The 21,430-nt window shown below is 40.6% G+C and overlaps 1 protein-coding gene across 1 annotated transcript in view; it reads right to left on the minus strand.

Annotated features, from left to right (window-relative positions):
- Nucleotides 1-3,741: 3,741 nt before the first annotated feature.
- LOC126470283 (pyruvate dehydrogenase E1 component subunit beta, mitochondrial) overlaps nucleotides 3,742-21,430 on the minus strand; it is an 89,107-nt gene continuing 71,418 nt past the window's right edge. The window contains exon 9 of the mRNA XM_050098034.1: nucleotides 3,742-4,246. The gene's annotated coding sequence lies outside the window, so the exon portion shown is untranslated. The remainder of the gene's footprint in view (nucleotides 4,247-21,430) is intronic.

Here is a 21,430-nt window from a genome sequence, read left to right on the forward strand (position 1 = left end):
CACCACCCAGCCACAGCAAAGGCCACCTGGTAGGATGGCCACTTCTGGGAGTCCCGATGCCCCAGGGGGATGGGCATCTACCCCTTGGCATACATGGGGAGTTAATGGTGCAGGCATCAGCAGAGGGATCCCTGTGTGGTCAGGGGGCTACAACCAACAGGGTACATGGCAGCCCCACCACAACGGATGGGCTACCATGCTGAATATCAGATGCAAAGAAGTCCACGGTCATCGTCAATGCAGAAATCGACACTGCATAGTGCATGGTGGAAAACGCACCCAGGAAGGTGTCCCAGCCAAGAGATGGAGAATGCACACGACTGCAATGTGACGACGAGAAGGGGGGCTAAAGATCTCAATGCAAGATGGACATGATGCACCTTTTAAGTCGCTCTTCTCCAATTGGCACGCTCTTCGTGGAAAATTTGAAGAATGGTTGTCAAACCATATTATTCTTGAAGAGGTCACTATCGAATACATTTAAAGAATATTTCCTTTTTTTCTGAAGCCAAGCAGGTGAAAAAGGTAAAATTATATTTTTTAAGCTATGAATCAAGGAGGTCAATAGTTAGAGGTTTCTATGATACATAAAATACCATAGGTTTCATTGAAAATATTCCATTTATTACTTCTTGTTTATATGTACATTATTGCTCTTTTTCTGTTTCAGCACTGATTTAAAGTACACACATATACCCGTAAGCTCATTCTCATTAATATTAAACTTTAAACTGATGGTGGTTGCTTAACCAGAGTATTTTCTCAAACTTCAATAAATTTCTTCGCTAACTGAATCAAACAGCGGGAAGTTCCATGGGACTGGGAGAAGGCCCAGGTCATAGCAATCTATAAAAAGGGTAGAAAATCAGATGCACATAATTACTGGCCAATTTCACTAACATCGATTTGTTGTAGAATCATGGAACATATTTTGTATTCAGACATAATGACCTTTCTAGACTCTGAGAAGCTCATCTGCAGAAACCAGCACAGTTTTAGGAAACAGCAGTCATACGAGACACAGCTGACCCTGTATGTGCATGAAATACAACAGGCTCTAGATACCGGCTCCCAGGTTGATTCCACATTCCTCGACTTTCGAAAGGCGTTCAACTCAGTTCCGCACTATTGCTTGCTCCAAAAAGTGCACGTTTACAGTCTATCTGATGACATATGCGGTTGGATAGAAAGCTTTCTAACAGACAGAGAGCTGTGTGTCTTCCTGAATGGGGAAACGTCAACAGAAACAGGCATAACATCAGGTGTGCCCCAGGGCAGTGTAATAGGTCCGCTGCTTTTTACGATTTACATAAACGATCTAGTTGATGGTATTGACAGCGGCATTAGACTGTTTGCCGATGATGCTGTAGTCCACAGGAAAGTAGTATCACATGAACGTTGTAAACAAATCAATGAGGATTTGCAGAAAATAAATGCTTGGCATAATGGCTGGCAGTTATCTCTCAATATTAGTAAGTGTAACCTACAGCATGTAACAAAAGCTACAATCCCCATTAACGTAGGAGTACAAAATAAATGCCCTGTCTTTGGAAGTGGTAACACCCGTCAAGTATCTGGGTCTGACTAGTTGAAATGATCTCAAATGGAACAATCAGATTACACAAGTAACGGGTAAGGCAAACTCTAGATTGCTGTTTATTGGTAGAATCCTGAAGCGATGCAGTCCTTCAACAAAGGAAATTGCTTACAATACTTTAGTTTGTCCAGTCTTAGAGTATTGTTCATGTGTATGGGTCCCTCACCAGTTGTGTCTGATTCAAGAGATTGAGAAGGTCCAAAGAAGATTGGCAAGATTCATTACTGGTACAGTTAGCCATCGCAAGAGCATTACAAATCTCATAGAAAGTTTGAAGTGGGACACACTTGCAGACAGACGACGCGCTAAATGGAAGAGGCTGCTCACTAAATTCCAAAAACCAATCTTCACTGAGGATGTGAAGCATATATTATTACCCCCAACTTTCATATTGCGCAATGTTCACCATTCAAAGATAAGGGAAATTAGAGCTCGTACTGAGGCATTCATTCAGTCATTTTTCCCCTCGCATGATCCACGAGTGGAACAGAGAGAGAGAGAGAGAGAGAGAGAGAGAGAGAGAGAGAGGGGGGGGGGGGGCATGACTTTGGTGCGCGAATAGCGCCCTCTGCCACACACCGCTTGGTGGCTAGTGGGATATGTATAATGTAGAAATAGTGATTTTTTTTTATTTAAACACTAATTTTCTCCTGACTTTTTCCTGGTTTCTGCATTATTCAACTGTAAACAGCTCTAGACTTTTTTCCCCTTCAGTACTATCAAACTGCTTGTGGTCTACCTGCAATACAATGAGCTCCAGCACTTTCCACACTAAAACACAAGATTCAAGACCTTGTGGGTTTTATAATTTACTTCAGCATTAAAATAATGTACAGTAAATACTGAACACTGAATGTCCACAAAATATGTCACGTGTATTCATCTCAGTTAACTCTGACCGTCTCCACAAAAAGTTCAGTTGGTCCCACTAATTTCAAAGTGCTGCTATATACTAGTTGTAACACACGAAGCAAGGAAGAGCAGCTGAAATACCAGCTAAAAGAAGATATTTTGAAAACTATCTGATCTTAAAACTAAATTTGCCACAATATGATTGAATCTAATCATACTTATTGTGTGCTATTGTTTGGTACAAGAGAATATTAATTTACGATAAGCTAAGTCACTGTTGCTTGCACTTTTACTGGCAATGAGCTGCAGCCAAACGAGTCATTTCTCTCCATGGATACCACCCTTCCCCCTCCCCTTTTGACCAACCTTTATTACACCGCAAATGTTACAAAACACAAGTGCGTTTCAGCTTAGTGAATATTTCTGAATGCAACACATAAGAACTCACGATTTCTGCTCCACTCAGTTGGAGACTGCTGCTAAATGACAAGAGATTTAAATTCTCAAATTTTGATGGGATAAATATACTAAAAAGCAAAACTATAATATACATACTACAAATATGTAGATCCAATATTACACAAAGGGAGAAACGTTGTGCTGTTACAGCAATAATATATAAATTAAATACAAAAGGGTATTGCTTAGTGTTCATTTATTACTGTCTGAAGGTGCCTCACACCTTGCCGAACTACTGAGGAAGCAATTTGTGAATCTGTCACATCAGAGGAAACTTTTCTTAAAGCAACAGAACAGCTTATCGTTTCAGAACAGCTTATGCTTGTTTGCATCAAGTTGTCTATTTATGTAGTTATATAAGACAGTATATGCACCAGGACAAACTTGCATATTGATTTACTTTTACATGCACGCGCTAATTCTGCTTCCCCCCCCCCCTCTCCCCCCCCCCCCCCGCCCCCTCCGGGAGAGAGGGGGAGGGAAAGAGATTCATTTTCCTTACACTCTACATGCTAGTAGTGATGGGTCACAATAAACTGAGTTATTCGTCAATGGTGAAATGTAGCACATTTCTTTTTCACACAATGGAACTGCCTCTTTTGAGTAATAACCAATGCATAAAATTCTCTCCAGCATGTATTAAAAAGGATGAAGTTGTTATGAGTGCAGCTGGTTTGCATGCTTCAAATGAAAATTTGTTAAACTTTGTCATCTGTGCTGGCACATTGAGAATGGAATGGTATTTCTTTTAAGATTGTAAGCACTATAGTATTTTTGTTTGGTAAGGTTTTTCATTTAATACACAACCTAAATCTCACACAACTACACCATGATATAGTCCAGTTTTATGTATTTATCGATGAGCAAAAAACACTTTTGAATCTCATCAGTAGCCAGTGAAGATTCAAAATAGTATCATAAAATTTATCTCTAATGATACCTATTCTCACCAACTACTATGCATGTCTTTCCATCCAGAACATTACAATTTTCAAGCCGCACCTGAACTTGCAGTGACAGTACACTAACACGCGTAACTCTTGTTCTGCAGCTGTTTTGTTCATCAGAGTAAAAAAAAAAATTACACAGGAATCATGTGAAAAATTGGTCTACATAATATCAAGCATTCATTTGCTGCCTATGAGGTAGACTTAATTTAAGCGACATAACAAATTCCTCTGCAATTGCAGCCACACTGTGAGAATCACTTCACATTTACAACAAACAAATGAGACAACAAACAATAAAAATTTTAACAAACTATATAACAAATGTTCATCATTTCACACGGAATTCAATAATTTATGCACGTCACACTGCTTATGTCTCCAGCTTCACCTAAAAAAGAAAGAAAAAAATTGTAAGTACTTGTTACAAAAACACAACAAATCATGGTTTCATAAGCAATTAATTCACATTTTCTATGGCAGATAGATCCAATACAGTAGTAGCTACAGTGAAACAGTTTGAAGAAATCTGATCCTCACACAGAAATCAATGATAAATTACACTGTAAATAATAGCATGACATACATATACAAGTAGGGACAGTTAAGCAAAACAACAGGAAGGGAAATTTACTTAATATTTTGTCTAAGCATGCTTTACAAATTTTTGAGCAGATAAAACTGTGTGGCTTCACCAACTCTCAACCAAACATAGACCTCTGGCCACGCTTCTGATAAAGCTGTTGCCATAAACCACATTTCACATAACAGTGAATACAAATATTTAACAAATATGGAAATAACCAGTCTCAGTGTTCTGTCATGTTCCCAGAAATAGATTTGCGTAGCATCACACACACACCATGTGTTGCAATTGCATTATATATTGTTATTTACATGTTCGTTAACACCAAAGTGTCGTATTTGAAGGTTTTCATTTTTGTATTTGTGTACAACAAAAATATGATGTTTGACTGGTGCACCAAACCAGAGATCTTCCACACTGGATCATTTTTGTTAAAAATGGTTGTGCAAAAGTGTTGGGAAATGTGATGTCCACTTAAAAGGGCTTGATGACAGATTTATTGTAAGGGGGAAAAAGAATTTCCAGTGATTAAACTGGCAAGCCCAAAAAAACGTGATGAGGCAAATCCGTCAAGCAAAGGTGAAAAAAATTAAAAAGACAGATACTTGCACCTTCGAACTATGCTGCCAACTATTATGGCGACAGATTACTGCAAGTCTATGTTCGCAGGCCAAGGTACTTGTTTCAACCTGACAATGACAACAGTCTCTGTCAAAGGTGACATGTCAAAATATTGTATGTAAACCTCAAATGGCATGTCTCTGCAGTGTGCATATTCTGAAGGGATACAAAATAAATCCTTTCCAAATTTGGTAGAAAATCAACTTTCCATGCCAGCAAGAAAAACGGGCTTCGCCAAAAACTGATAACTAACAATTTTCTGCTTTTGCACTGAAGGCAGTTTTGGTCGCATGTTACAATACAGATTCTGAACAGCTATTCCCACACTACAGTGTTGTGGTATCAGTCTCAGGGAGACCACAGCAGCCACTTGTGTAACTTTGCAGTCAGACAGTGCCAGCATGATGGTATAGTGTTCTGCAATGCAATGGTCTACCATACCAGTGGGCTGTGTTGCTACATGCTGTATTGTAAATCACGTTTACACTGTTGGCTACATGACTGGAAACAAGATCCTACTAACACACCCAGACATGGGAAGTATATGAGGTCTGTTAAAAAAATTCTGGATCATTCATAATTTCATGTTAATGGTGTGTTGGACTGAAATGTGGTTTGCATTCCTGCAAACACCTGTGTTTAATGTGTAACTGCTGAAAGTTTCATTGTTGTATCTCTGTTACTTATTGTTCAGTGCTGTAGGATAGAACATTGTGTTGCACAGTTTGCGAATTTCGAGATGGCGGAGTTAGAGCAGTAACATGTCTGCATTAAATTTTGCTTGAAACTCAAGAGAACCTTTACAGAGAGAGACAAAATGATGCAGGAAACCTATAGTGATGAGTGCTTAAGCCATACTTAGTGTTATGAATGGTTCATCACATTTTGCAAATGGCTTGATGGGAAGTTAAAGATGACCCTTGTTCTGGACACCCTTCAACATCTACCGACGATGCTGCCCTTCAACATCTACCAACAACACTCATGTCAGGAACATCAATGAAACTGTGCACACCAATTGAAGACTGACTGTCCAAGAGATTGCAGAAGAATGTAACATTTCAGTTGGATCATGTCATGAAATCCTGACAAAGCATCTTGAAATGCATCACATTGCAGCCAAGTTCGTGCCATGGCTCAGGAGTCAAGACCAGAAAGACCTTCACTTCACAATCTGTAGGAGCTTTCGGATTACGTAAATGAGAGTGAGAGGCGATAAGACGTGGACCCATGGTTATGATGTTGAGACCAAAGTTCAGTCTTCACAATGGGTCATGAAAGGTTTTCAAGACCAAGGAAAGCTCGTCAGGTCAGATCAAATGTCAAAGTCATGTTGATAGTTTTCTTTGACTTTGAAGGATTATGAATTTGTCTCACAGGAACAAACTGTTACTCAATGGTACTACCGGGACATGTTGTGACACCTGTGAGAAAATATGAGAAGGAAACTGCTTGAAATGTGGCGAGACAATTCATGGCTCTTGCATACAATAATGCACCCACACATTCATTCCTGTTGGTGTGTGACGATTGCTATCACTGTGCTGCCTCATCCTCTGTACTCTCCAGACTTGGCCACTGCAGACATTTTATTATTACCAAAGTTAGAAACCCCATTGAAAGGATGAAGATTTGCAACAATACACAAGATAAAAGAAAATTTGCAGACAGCGCTTCGTATGATCCAAAAAGAGGCATACCAAGACTGCTTCCAGAAGTGGAAATGGTATTGGGAGCAGAGTATCAATTGTGGAGGAGAGCCTTTTGAAGGAGAACATTCATAATAAGTAAAAAGAAGATGTAGAATAATTTTGTGTACAAAGCTCTGGAATTTTTTGAACAGACCTCACGTACATGCTGCCGCCACCACCCTCCACCCACCGGCCAATTCTAACAGTAAAGTTCATGCAGGGTATGGTGCCAGATGTGCAGTGACTAATTTTCATCCAAGGCACTGAGTCAATTCATTCGTTTGTTCAGAAGGAAAGGCTGACACCATATACCTGCTTTCAACTGGTTGGCGACGTGCTGCGATGAAAGAATGAAGGCACCTGCCCTGAATCTTTCTCGAACAGTTTCCCAGACACTACTGGGTAAAAAAATTTGCATTACGTATAGCATTGTATGTCAGCTTCATGATGATGTGCTCTTCACTTCATAAATGGTCATGGTTAGTGGAGTTTTTGCATTTAAGTAAGACACTGGGAGAATTTTGAAAATGTTTGCAATGGAAAATACACATCTTTACGATTTTGCATTCGGTGCATATTGCATAATATGTAGCTGCATATGAAATTCAGCTAACATACTGAAGTTTTCTTTTGACTTGGGTGGAGGTCTCTATCTGCCATGAATCTCAAGAAAATCTATCTGATGTAGCACGCTCATTTGCAATCACGTGCGACAGCAATAAAGACAGAATGAAATATCCACGACATTTCACATTTTTCATTAAAGATTTGTGATATCGAAGTGAGATTTTTGCAAATGATAGCACACAAAGAGGGGAGTATTTTGCCATATGGTCATTATGCAACACTTCATTATCTACTGTGCTATTCCACTAACTACAGACTTTTTCAATGAAAGAATGTAATTTTTAAGGACCATCAATAACTGGTGAAAAGAGAAATGCTGTGGGTTTTGCAACAACATAAGTTAAGATATTTCATGTGTATTTTTTTACTGAGGATGTGCTTTTTCATAAGCTATTGATCTTACTTTTCCTCAGTTCCTCACTTAATAAACCGCTATTTCAGAATTATCTTGCAACTGTGTCTCCACAACATTTAATGAGCTGACATTGCATAACCTCCACTGTGTTTTGGCAAAAGAAGCAAATTTTAAGACAAAAGCCAGGTGAAAATAAATTGCTGCTTTTGCTGCATTTTCAGTGGCATTCTTTTTAATATTTACAAAAATAAATAAATAAAAAATATAAATAAATAAAAAAAAGCATAGGCTTCAGTTTAGAAGGACACTTCCCCTCCAGTGCCTGGTATTTCCCCTACAGCACCACCTGCCTGCCTGCAACCCTACCAGTATTGCTCTCTCCATGTGTGCCCTGCCAGTTGCACATCTGCCACCCACATTATTTTGCACGCACTCTAACTTCATTCCAATGACTGAGTCAGAGTTCTTGACTGGATTTGGTACTGGAAATATCAACCCCACAGCCTCCTGCATACACAATTCTAGGGGGCAGAAGTGGCCATCCAACAACAGTGGTGTAAGCGTAACAGTTGACATGGGCAAACGAACCATTGTGTAAATGTTGTCTACACCATTACTAAAGGTCAATATTAGCAGCTCATTTACAATGGCTGTGATATCGCTAATTATCTAGAAGGTTCTGGAAGCTAGCTACATGCCAATGGTCAGGAAATCCTAGATGGGCTGCATGTGCTTCTGAGGCATTGGAGTGAGTCAGTCAGTGGTTAGTGGTTGAGGATGACAGTCAGGCTGCAGCCCAGAAATGTGGACAGAAGTTAATTTTGAAATACAAGGGGCAGTGTGGTAAAGGGAAGTATCTAAGTAGTGTTCATGACTGAATAATCATGGAAAGAAATTTGTGAAGCAAATGTGTATAATTGCAAGTTCTGAGCTGTCTGAAGATCATGGAGTGATGTGTGTGTGGCAGCCATTACAAGTACATGGCAGTTGTGTTGAAATCTGGAAGAATTCTTGAACAATTTTGGGTGAAATAACTAAACTGCTGAAAAATGTGTACTGTGAAATAGTTGGGTAAAGGGGAGGTGGGGCGGAGGGGGGGGGGGGGGGGGGTGCAGGAAGTGACTCCCATGACTAAGCAGACTGAGTGTTGGATTGATACTGATGAGTGAACACAAACTTGTTGCAAGTGGGAAACAAAATTGTATTTGAGTGAGTTATTTCAAAACACTTATTCATTAAGTATAGTTTCCCTATACACAAAAAAATGCAGTGCAAAGGTTGGTTGAGGCCAGTGGTTGGCAAACCATGGCTCATGAGCCACATGCAACTCTTTGGCGACTTCAATGTGGTTCTTTGACAAATCATCTCCGACTACAACTCCTGCCAAACTTTACGACCATGATGAGGTTTAAACTGATGTTATAGATGCGCTTATGCAGAGTGTTCGTTACTTTTGCACTGCAATCATTTTAAGTGTCTCTTTGACAGAAGATTATCAAAGAGTGTAGTGGTAGGAGCCAGACGGGTCAGAGAAAAGGAGTGTGATTGACGAAAATATCTACACAGTGTATTAAACTTCTTGTATCTTCCAACTAGCTGTGAATCTAACAGGTATATCTGCTCTCAATTTAGTAAGCTATATAACTTTGTGAGTTTTTATTTTTGTTTTTGAATATGACTCATATTTTAGGTGCTACGTGTAGGTAAAATGTCACATGATTCGAATTAGAATTACCCACTGGACCCTGTTTTTATTTTTTTATTTATTTTTAACTACTGCAGTATCAAAGATATGCATCCTCAGGAGTAGTACATAAAATTTACTTCTTATCTCTTGACATTGACTGCTCTAGGATCATTTTGTGACTCTTTTGGATATATTAAAATTATTTAATGATTTTAATTGAGGAAAGGCTTCTAAGATGTTCCAGAAAGCTAGCTCCCTTTTATGGAATTCAAATTTATCCAAGCACAACGACCACTTTTTTCATAAAAATCTCTCATACTGTAATAAACACAAAAGATGTTAGTCTCCCATGTAACAACTTTTTGTCAAAGATTCATGCAGCCACTGTCTTCCCTACTACAGACCATGATATAAAACTCTCCAGCTGCGCATTAACAATGCATGTGTTTGCAAGCTGGATAATATATCTTGACAAGCAAAACAAAATTATAATGACACTCTACCTGTCGTGTGCAACTAGTGTAAGATTGCGGTGAGTCAGTTACTACGTGGTAGGGAGTTCAGTGGTCAGCACTCCACATTTTATATTCACGTGCCAAGTACCAGTAAGCAAGGGACCAAATAGTGTCACTGAATGCTTGAACACATACCATATTCCAATTGATAAAATTTTTTCAGCTGCAACAGACTGGGCAAAAAGTATGACAGGACTGAGAAAGGGTTTTGCTTCTCTTTTCACGGAAAAAGTTAGCCAAAATGTACTTGTTTATTGTTGCATCAGTCATCAAGAAGCACTCTGTGCCCGCACATTCCCAGAAGAAACTGAAAGTGTGATGGACCTAGTCATTAAGATGGTCTACACAATAATGGCTAAAACTCTTTATCATCGGCAATTTAAGGAATGTTTGATTAAAATGGAGAGTGAATATGCGGATCTTCTGCTTTATAACGAGGTACATTGGCTTACAAGAGGATACATTCTACAGCTTTTCACTTCCTTCTTATCAGAAATTAAAGCATTTCTCCTACAAAAGGGAAATGAATATCCTGAATTAATATAAGGGCAATGGATCCAAAAACTCTGTTTTATGGTAGACATTACAGCCCATCTACATGAGCTGAATTGTGAACTACAATGGAATGGAAAACAGTCTTTTCAATGTTAGAAGACATAACTTTATTTGAAAATATATTGTTTCTTTTGGCACAAGATTTGGAGAGAGGAATGTTAATTCACTTCCCAAGTCTGCTGAAATATTGGCAGGAAAATAACTTGCTAACTGACATTTCCTTTTACACAAGAACAATTTTAAACACGAGAAAAGCTTTCCTGCAGAGGTTTCAGGAGTTCAGGAATAGCAAAGTGTCATCAGCCACTCAGTGCTAAAGCAACAAAACAAAATTCCCCCGTTGATATTGAAACTGGCACTTTTGAAATGCAATTGCTACAGCTAAAAAACGAGGAATTATGGAGCTCCAAATCTGAGCTGCTTAATGCTGTTTTGGAACAATTAGAGAGAAAAAAATGGTGACCTTAGTTCACAGCACAAACAGTCTGGTTTGAAAGACCCAGAGAAGGCAGACATGGTAATTTCTAACACCTATTCCAGACTCATTGCATCAGTTAGAAGCAACTAGCATTTGTTGTTCTCTCATTTTTCAGTTCCACATATACATGTCAACAAGCTTTTTCAAGCACGAACCTCATAAAAAGTAAACTGAGAAATAGCCTTATTGACAAGACTCTGGAATCCTTCCTGAAGTTAACAAACAAACAAAGCGGACCAAGTCAAAATTTCCAAAGAAATGAAAGGCCACTGTTTGCGTGAAATATGCATTATCATATATTGTCTATTGCATTTTATTTGACAATAAATAGCATCATCATTAATTGTGATCTCTATATTTATTTGCTGTTAGTACTACTAGCGGACTCCTACAGCACAGTTTTAGAAAATAAGTTGGCTCTAAGAACATTTTTTAACCACTTACTACTGGAATTTTGCTCTTTTTGACAAATGGCATTGCTGAACACTGTTTTAGGCCCACAGTTCGATTTAATAACTGCCTGTGTAACTGATGTAATGAACCCCGTTCACTCGTCTGATTGCTGTAAACTACAGTGAACACTACAATAAGAAATAGATAGGGGAGGGTTTATAAGTGGCATAGGACATGTTTTGAGGCATCAAGGGATCACAAATTTAGCATTGGAGGGCAGTGTGGAGGGTAAAAATCGTAGAGGGAGACCAAGAGATGAATACACTAAGCAGATTCAGAAGGATGTAGGTTGCAGTAGGTACTGGGAGATGAAGAAGCTTGCACAGTATAGGGTAGCATGGAGAGCTGCATCAAACCAGTCTCAGGACTGAAGACCACAACAACAACAAACAACAATCTCTCAGTAGAAAGCTCTACAGTTATGACAATGATTTCTTTTGAGAAACTTTCAGTGTTTGGCTGCACAGTTATTGTTCTTTAATTTATTAAATTTAACCTTTTTTTTTCAAATAATTTAAGTAAGCACGATGTGTGATGTCAATAAATATGTGATACCAATAAATATGACGTGTGATATCAATAAATACACGCTAACACTGTCTACATCCATGTCCATACTATGTAAACCACTGAAAAGTGCATGGTAGAGGGTGCATCCCATTGTACAAGTTATTAGGGTTTCTTCTTGTTCCATTCATATAAACAGTGAGGCAAGAATGAGTGTTTAAATGCCTCTGTGCATGCTGTAATTATTCTAATCTAGTCCTCAGGTCCCACACACTTGAGGAATATTCAAGAATGGGTTGCAAGAGTAATTGTGAAGCAATCTCCTCTTCCCCAGTATTCTACCAATAAACCGAAGTCTACCACCTGCTTTACCCACTACTGAGCCTATTTCGTCATTCAATTTCATATCCCTACAAAGTGTAGTATGACTTGGCCTTTTCTAACTGAGACTCATTGATATTATAGTCATAGGATACTACATTTCTTTCATTTTGTGAAGGGAACAACTTTACATTTATGGACATTTGAAGCAAGTTGCCAATCTTTGCACCACTTTGAAATCTTATCAAGATCTGATTGAATATTTAGCAACTTCTTTCAGACTACTAACATTATAGGTAACTGCATCATCTGAAAAAAGACTGAGGTTAGTATTAATAACGTCAAGGTCATTATTGTTTTTGTTTTGTTGCAGCATGCATAAACAACTAGGGTCATACGCGCCCATGTCAGGAACATAGAACACAAAGACAACAAAGGAGTTAAAGGCGATTACATGTTAAGCCCAATCGATAGAAGGAAAGACAGCTAACAGCAGGGACTTGGAGAAAGGTCCACAAAATATGCCATAGTGACAACAGAGGTCCTGAAAGAAAAATTAAATGTCCTTCACCATATTGCTATGGCATATAAAAAGTAAAATATGGTCAACAGCCTGCGCATCATTCACTAAAATGGCTGGTAACTCAGACGACAAACATAAAACAGAAGGTAAGTGGTTAAAAAAAAAAAGGGCACTCTGTCAGGAAATGACAAACCATCAAAGATGGAGGACAATGAGCACAAAGTAGTGGGGGATCACCACTTAACAAATGGCAATGGCTAAAAAGACAGTGCCCAGTATGCAACCTAGCTAAAATGATCTCATGACAAGAGGGCTCATTTGAGGGAATGGAAGAACTAGTGGGCCGAGGTACGAGGACTGCAGCCTTGGCAGCAGCAGCAGCAGCAGCAGCAGCAGCATCAGCATCTGTTTCCTGTCAGACTGACATGACCAGGGAGCCACATAAAGATCACAATGGCTCCATCAAGAGTGAGCAAGTGAAATCTTTCCTGGATCCATTGCACTAAAGGATGGACAGTGTCAGCACACACAGGCTCTGAAGAGCACTGAGAGAGTCAGAGCAGATGACACAATTGAAAAGCCTGTGTTGCCGGACGTATTGTGTGGCCTGATGCAGTGCAAAGAGCTCCACTGTAAATACTGAGCAGTGTTTTGGAAGCCGAACAGAAAATTGTCAGTACCAATGACAAAGGCACACCCGATACCATGGTCAGTCTGAAGCCATCAGTGTACACAAAAAGGTTGTGTAACCGAAGGTGATAGGACAAGGATGGAGTAGTGTCCTTAGGGAGCAAATGAAGGCCAGGGCGAACACAGGCCACCGCACGAAGCCAAGGTGACGAAGAGTTCACACCCACTGGGAAAGTGGCAGGTAGCGTGAAGTTAAGCTACCCGAGCAATAGCCAAAAGTGAACTCCAGGAGGTAACAGAGAAGAGGGGCATGCCCCATACTGGTGATCAAAGGAGTCACTGAAGAAGGAGGCATAGGATGTGTGGCCAGGCATGACAAATGGCATGCATATCTCTTGAGGAGAAAATCATGGCGGTATGGCAGCAGTAGTTTGACAGATTCTACACACACTCAACCAGGCTACTGTAAAAGGCACCAGTGGCCACTCGATGGTGGACAGTATTGTGACAGCGTAAGATGGATGGACATGCAGATGCATAAACAAAGCACCCATTGTCTGGTTTCTAACAGACAAGGGACTAGTGCAAATGGAGGAAGGTGGTCCGATCCACTCCCCAGCAAGTACCGCTGAGGACACGTAGGATACTGAGGGACTGAGTACAGTGGGCAGCAAAGTAAGACACTTGGGAGGACCAAGCAAGTTTCCTGCCGATCATGAGCCTCAGGAAATTCATAGTTTCAACGAACAGAAGAGAAACAGGACCAAGATGTAAAGGTGGTGTGTTTAGGGGGTGGGGGGGAACCCTGAGATAGGAAGTTCTGAAATATTTAGTGAGGGTTGGAATGTGTATCGGAAAGACAGATTAGACACCGTAGGAGGTGGTGTCTTCATTGCAGTTGACAAAAATATTGTGTCTACTGAGGTCGAAGTAGAGTGTGATTGTGAAGTTATCTGGACACGTTTAATAGGGCTAGGAGAAATAAAGTTAATTGTTGGGTGTTATTACCGACCACCAGGTTCCACCGTGACAGTTCTAGAATCATTCAAAGGTAGTCTACACTCTGTATCGCAGAAGTACCCGGATCATGCTATATTAGTTGGAGGCAACTTCAACCTACCTAGTATAGGTTGGGATGTCTATGGATTCATTACAGGAGGTACAGACAAGCCATTGTGTGAATTACTTTAGAACACTTTATCCGAAAACTGTCTTGAGCAGCTAAATTGACAACCAACGCGTAATGGAAATATTTTAGATCTGGTAGCCACAAACAGACCAAACCTCATTGACAGTGTTAGTGTTGAGACAGGGATTAGTGATCATGATGTTGTCATTATGACTATGGGTACAAAAGTTAAAAAGTCGGTCAAGAAGGCTAGGAGAGTATTCTTACTCAAAAGAGCACATAAGCAGTTGTTAGCATCCCACTTAGTAAATGAATCGACTTCATTTACTTCTGGTATGAAGGATGTGGAAGAATTATGGGCAAATTTTAAACACATTGTAAATCCCGCATTGGACAAGTATGTGCCGAAAAAGTGGGTTACAGATGGAAAAGACCCACCGTGGGTTAACAGCACAATTCGGAGAATGCTCAGGAAGCAAAGACAGTTGCACTCGTGGTACAAGAAAGATTGGGAGAATGAGGACAGGCAAAAGTTAGTAGAGATTCGTGCTGCTGTAAAAAGATCTTGCCAAAAACCCAAGGAAATTCTGGTCTTACGTAAAATCAGTAAGCGGGTTGAAGGCTTCCATCCAGTCACTCACTGATCAGTCTGGCGTGGCAACGGAAGACAGCAAAATGAAAGCTGAAATTTTAAATTTAGCCTTTGAGAAATCTTTCACACAGGAGGATTGTACAAACATACCGCCGTTTGAGTCTCTTACAGATTCCCGTCGGAGGACATAGTGATAGACATCCCTGGCGTTGTGAAGCAGCTGAATGGGTTGAAAATAAATAAATCGCCAGGTCCTCATGGGATTCAAATTCCGTATTACAGAGAGTACTCTACTGCAATGGCTCCTTACTTAGCTAGCATTTATCGCGAATCTCTTGCCCAATGTAAAGTCCCGAGCGACTGGAAAAAAGTGCAGGTGACACATGTATATAAGAAGGGTAGAAGGATGGATCCTCAAAATTACAGACCAATATCCTTAACATCGGTTTGTTGCAGGATTCTCGAACATATTTTCAGTTCGAATATAATGAATTTCCTAGAGACAGAGAAGTTGCTGTCCATGCATCGGCACAGTTTTAGAAAGCATCGCTCCTGCGAAACGCAACTCACCCTTTTTCCACATGATATCTTGCGAACCATGGATGAAGGGTATCAGACTGATGCCATATTCCTTGACTTCCAGAAAGCATTTGACTCAGTGCCCCACTGCAGACTTCTAACTAAGGTACGAGCATATGGGATTGGTTCCCAAATATGTGAGTGGCTCGAAGACTTCTTAAGTAATAGAACCCAGTATGTTGTCCTCGATGGTGAGTGTTCATCGGAGATGAGGGTATCATCTGGAGTGCCCCAGGGAAGTGTGGTAGATCCGCTGTTGTTTTCTATCTACATAAATGATCTTTTGGATAGGGTGGATAGCCCTGTGCGGCTGTTTGCTGATGATGCTGTGGCGTACGGGAAGGTGTCATCGTTGAGTGACTGTAGGAGGATACAAGATGACTTGGACAGGATTTGTGTAAAGAATGGCAGCTAACTCTAAATATAGATAAATGTAAATCAATGCAGATGAATAGGGAAAAGAATCCCGTAATGTTTGAATACTCCATTAGTAGCGTAGCGCTTGACACAGTCACGTTGATTAAATATTTGGGTGTAACATTGCAGAGCGATATGAAGTGGGACAAGCATGTAATGGCAGTTGTGGGGAAGGCTGATAGTCGTCTTCGGTTCATTGGTAGAATTTTGGGAAGATGTGGTTCATCTGTAAAGGAGGCTGCTTATTAAACACTAATACGACCTATTATTGAGTACTGCTCGAGCGTTTGGGATCCTTATCAGGTCGGATTGAGGGAGGACATAGAAGCAATTCAGAGGCGGGCTGTTAGATTTGTTACTGGTAGGTTTGATCATCATGCAAGTGTTACAGAAATGCTTCAGGAACTCAGGTGGGAGTCTCTAGAGAAAAGGAGTCGTTCTTTTCGTGAATCGCTAGTGAGGTAATTTAGAGAACCAGCATTTTAGGCTGACTGCAGTACAATTTTACTGCAGCCAACTTACATTTTGCGGAAAGACCACAAAGATAAGAGATTAGGGCTCGTACAGAGGCATGTAGGCAGTCATTTTTCCCTCATTCTGTTTGGGAGTGGAACAGGGAAAGAAGATGCTAGTTGTGATACGAGGTACCCTCCGCCACGCACCGTGTGATGGATTGCAGAGTATGTATGTAGATGTAGATATGTAGATGTAGAAGGTCAAAGGATCAAAGGAGACCAGAAAGAAATGCAAGGGGTCGAAGCAGTCGTGAGGATGCAATTTTGTTTCCTGGAGGCAGAAAACAAATGGACGCTGCGATTCCAAGAGCAGCTGTAATTCCTCCTTGTTGGATTGAAGGCCATGGACATTCCATTCAAGGAGAGCCATGACGAGGAAAGTGGAGGAGGGAAAAAAATCAAGGTGGTGTCACTCGGCAGCTGCCAAGTAACAGCCTTCAAAGACTCACTTCCAAAGGGTGCAGAGGTTCGAGGATCCTGCTCCATGAGATCTACAGAGGCATCAGGATTCTCTCTCTGCCAGTCTGTGGAGTCCAGGGCAGAAAAACGGCTGGCTGCACACACCGGCGACATGGTGGTCAGCCGGGTGAGGGTATCACGTGGTGACACCATTGAACAGGATCTCTGAGTTAGTGAATAAGAAGACTGCTTGCCTTTGACTGACTTCTTGGAGCCTTTCTGGTTGGCAGGGCAGTAGTCAGATGTCTGTTGGCTGGAGGGACGTAAAAAGTCTCCATGGGTGTATTCCTTCTGGCCTGCCGGTTGTGTAGCAGGTGACTTTACATTGTCAGGCAGAATGTTTTTTGGCTTGTTGCACAGCTGGAGGAGGAGGAGGAGGAGGAGGAGGAGGAGACGGGAATGTTACCATGACACTGGACGATTTTTAAACTGTGCTGCTGTATTTGAGGTCACATGTCTGCGTGGCCATGTCCTTTTTGGAGTGAGATGTAGCAAGACAGTACTGTAAGTGCCAAATGGTAGAACACTGTTTCTGACTAGCCAACAACTTGCAAGCGACAGGGTAAGGCACTTTTTCTTCACCTGGATCTTATGGAAGGCCCGATCATCGAGATACAAGGGACAAGGAGGCTGCATGGTCACCATTGCAAACTGATACAGTGGGGACGAGGAGGCGGACAATGCCCTTGTGAGCACCCGTACCAGATGTTATACATCTGGCCGGGTGTCAACAGGACATTCGAGTGTGGTTGTAATGCTGAAACTGATAACAGCACATAGGGTTTGGAATGTACATTTGGACTGTGATAACTTCATTATCTATTTTGATCTTGGACAGAAGCACCACTCTATCAAAAGTGAGACGAGGAGAATGAGAGAGAGAGAGAGAGAGAGAGAGAGAGAGAGAGAGAGAGAGAGAGAGAGAGAGAGAGCCAGCCCCGATGGACTGTAATGACACCCTAATCAGAGCGGTATGCTTGGATTTCTGCCTCGGTCAGACCATCGAGCAGCCTAGTGTAAATACAAGCACATGATGAATTCAGCATTGGATGGGCCTCAGCAAAGCTGCAAGCAGTTGGGCTTGAATCAGAAGTAGTCTCAAAAGCAAACTGCCATTGCATAAATGAGATCAGCATTTCACAGGGCTGGCAATTACATCAACACCTTTCTGAATAATAAACAGATTTACCATAGCAAAGGACTGACCACCTTCAATACTTGAAACCATGAGGAACCATGGTGCACCTGAGAGGGTCTTTGAATCATGAACCTCATTCCATTTACATTTAACAGACATAGACTATGAGGATGATGATTGACTCATTGCGAGAAAACCTCCATGATTGAAAGTGCCTCCAATGAGCACTCCTTCCAACTGGGGGTCCCCACTAGGAGGGGGCTGCACCCGCGTTACATGATTTTTCACAGCTCAGGTCACATCTCCCGAACACATGACTGAGGATCAATTGGCAGTCTGGGAAGCCAACAGCTCAGGGGATCACCCCTCCCTGCACCTGGCCTGTACCAGGGGATACATGCAAACCCTACCTGTTGACCCAGGGCTGGGAATTACGCACTACCCAGTCACCTTCAGAAGCACACCTGGAGGAGGAGGGGGGGGGGGGGGGGAGGAGAGAGAGAAGAAGTAGAATAGGAACCTCAAATGCTGAAGTGGAGGATAGGAGAAGGGGAACAAATAAAGGAAAAAGGAACGAAAAGCAGTGGAGAGTGTGTTCTGATGTTGGTTACTGAATATGTAGAACACATTGCTAAAAAACATCCCTGATATGTTTCCCAAGGGAGGGGAAAAACGATCAGCAAGATGATATATACATGCAGCATGGAAGGGGAAAGACACTGCAAAGGCTGGGGCCCCATGGTAGCCAAAAACGAACCCACCAAAGTGTGGGGAGCCCCCGGGGACAAGCAAGGTCATTATTATACAACATAAACTGCAAGGGTCCCAACACACTTCCTAAAGCACACTCAAAGTCACTTCTACATCTGATGAAGACACTCTATCCAAGATAACATGCTGTGTCCTCCCTAACAAAAGGTCCTCAATCCAGTCACAAATTTCACTTGACACACCATATGATTGAACTTTTGATAACAGGCGTAGGTGGATACTGAGTCAAATGCCTTTTGGAAATCAAGAAATACTGCATCTACCCGACTGCCTGTGTTGGTAACAGTACAATATTTTTGTTACTACCTAGTTTTGCAATTTAAAAAATAAAAGGTATTCATATGATGCGGACTATAAATTGAAAGTAATAGCATGTGCAGAAGAACATGGAAACAGAGTAGCTGAGTAGCATTTTGGCCCTCACCCAACAGAAAAAGCCATTCATGATTGAAGGACTAGTAAAGAAGAACTGAAAAAAATGATGAAGACTAAATGTGCAAATACAGGACTGAATACAAAATGGCCAAAACTAGAAGATGACGTACTGAAAGGGATTCAAGGACACCGTCAAAATTGCACTGGAATACAAAAATGATTCGAATACATGCTTGTAAGCTAGTGCTACAGTGGAACTTAACAGATTTTAAGGGTGGAGTTTGTTGGTGCTATTAGTTTATGAAGTGTCAAAACCAAACCCAAAACATCTCTGTAAATGCTACAAGAGTATGAAGAGGAAATATTATCTTTCAATCGCTTTATTATTTAACACCGAAAGAAAACCTGTGTGGTACCAAGCCAAACAGCGAGTAAGGACAAAACTCCTCTGACATTTGATGTGCCGAGTAACAGAACTGTTGCCATGAAAGGTGCTAAAAGAACAACTATAAAAACAAGTGGACACAAAAAAATGCACTACACTGTTGTTATTTCATGTTGTACTGGCAGTACTAAACGTAATCCAATGATTAGCAAGTGCAAAACATGCCAAAACCTTCTTAAATACTTCCAACTGTTGTCATTCACGTAAATGCCAAGGGTTGGACAGATGAGGCTGGTATGGAATTATGGATTAAGATAGTGTGGGAGAAAAGGAAAAGTGCTTTATTGAAGAAGAAATCATCTTTTGCTAGATCAGTTTAGTAGTCATTTGAAAATTCTGTGAAAGAGAAATTGAAACAGGTAAACAGAGAGCTTGCTCTTATTCCAGGACGACTTACTTCACAATTTCCACCTCTTGATGTCACGATTAATAAACCATTTAAGGTGTATATGAGAGAGGAATGGAACAAACTGATGAAATCCAGCATGAATTCATGTCTAAGGGAAATTTAAAATTATCTACAATCAAACAAGTGTGTCAGTGGATAAAACAACAGTGATCTAGAGTGAGAGGAAATATTATTGTTAAATCTTTCAAGAAGTGCAACATACGTAATGCTCTCAATGGCAGTGAAGACCATCTTATATATGAAGATGACAATGAAGAGGGTGACGAAAAACGAGAAGGAGAAAATTCAGGTGATGATTTCCTAGGATTCTGAAGGTCAGTTCAGTTTTATAAACTGAAAATTTTTTTAGGCTGGCTTTACAATCTAATAATAAAAATGATAAAGTTACATTTTTAAAAAATTGGTTAAAAATTAAGGTGTGTCTTACAGCCTGTAAAATGAGATATTTGTTCTATGAAAATGAGAAAGCATGTAGCCATACACAAAAACCAATTCTATTTGTGTATCCTGAAAATTAACTCATTCCACATAAATTCAATAGAAATCATAGTAGTGATGCATAGAATATGAGATGCACTTCTAACAAATCACTAACATTACATCTAAAAACAAAGATGATGTGAGTTACCAAACGAAAGCGCTGGCAGGTTGATAGACAGACAAACAAACACACAAAATTCAAGCTTTCGCAACCAGCGGTTTCTTCATCAGGAAAGAGGGAAGGCGAGGGAAAGACGAAAGGATGTAGGTTTTAAGGGAGAGGGTAAGGAGTCATTCCAATCCCGGGAGTGGAAAGACTTACCTTAGGGGGAAAAAAGGATGGGTATACACTCTGCCTCTAGCGCGCCCACACACACACACACACACACACACACACACACACACACACACATATATATATATATATATATATATATATATCCTTGCCTTCATGCACAAATGAAATGAACTTAATTTCTGCCTCTAGCCTCTTTAAGAAGAGCAGTTTTATCATGATTTGCTCAGTTTTTTTCTGACAATGTGTGTGTGTGTGTGTGTGTGTGTGTGTGTGTGGCTTCTAACAGTCTGGTTGAGAATTTCACTCAACAAAGCATTACAGAAGATGCAACACTCTCAGTAAAGATATGTAACAACAGTCAAAGGGCACTCTCAGGTGACACAGGAAGCATCCACTTATCATTAACATAGCAGCCGCTA

The sequence above is a fragment of the Schistocerca serialis genome, chromosome 3, assembly GCF_023864345.2.
Source record: "Schistocerca serialis cubense isolate TAMUIC-IGC-003099 chromosome 3, iqSchSeri2.2, whole genome shotgun sequence".
In the NCBI taxonomy this organism is placed as follows: Eukaryota; Metazoa; Arthropoda; class Insecta; order Orthoptera; family Acrididae; genus Schistocerca; species Schistocerca serialis.